Genomic DNA, 817 nt, shown 5'->3' with positions numbered 1-817 from the left:
TTTATCAATCAGGTCCAGCCTGCATGTGAACTCTGACAGGATGATCTCTACTTGCTCTTTCCATTCTCCTGCAATATTTACAATACACACATACACACACGCACACACACATTCACTTGCTGTCTCTCAGGCTGTGGCACATCTACATGTATCTCGCAGCCAGTGCTGCTGTCTGTCCCTCTCCTAATACTATCTTTATTTGTTCTGTTTCACTAATGGCTGTAAAGTTATTCATTAAGTTGGTGAATTTGTTGAAGTAGAGGTTTCTTATGGATATGTATTTATGACAGTGAAGGAGGAAGTGCGTCTCTGTCTCGATCTCTCCTGTCTCACAGTGAGCACACACTCTCTGCTCTCTGGGTAACCAGCTCTTTCTGTGTCTGCCGGTCTCGATGGCTAGACTGTGCTCACTGAGCCTGTACTTGCTCAGGATCCGTCTCTGACACTCTGGAGATAATCTTCCAATTCATAATTTGATTTTAGAGTTCGATAGAATTGTAATTTACTTTGTGTTTTAGTTTCTTGATCCCAATGTTCCAGATATGTATTTTTAGATTGTTTGATAATTTGATTTATTTTGATGTTTGGATGAGAAGCAGTGCTGGTTTGAGACTGGATAGTGTTAGTAGAGTTAGTCAGGTTAGTAAGTCTCAGAACTAGCTGACTGAGTGGACTCTTTTCGGGGTTCAGTTCTTGGGTTTGTAGCGCTTTAAAATGTAGCGAATCTGTGGGACTTGATTTAAGATGCATCCAGAATTTGAGAGATCTTTTATGCATATTGATAATCAATGGGAATCGGCCTAATTCTGCCCTGCAT

Source organism: Sinocyclocheilus grahami, unplaced genomic scaffold (assembly GCF_001515645.1).
Source record: "Sinocyclocheilus grahami isolate Dianchi unplaced genomic scaffold, SAMN03320097.WGS_v1.1 scaffold400.1, whole genome shotgun sequence".
Classification (NCBI taxonomy): domain Eukaryota; kingdom Metazoa; phylum Chordata; class Actinopteri; order Cypriniformes; family Cyprinidae; genus Sinocyclocheilus; species Sinocyclocheilus grahami.
The sequence above is the reverse complement of the archived record's forward strand: the minus strand, read 5'-3'. Positions refer to the sequence as shown.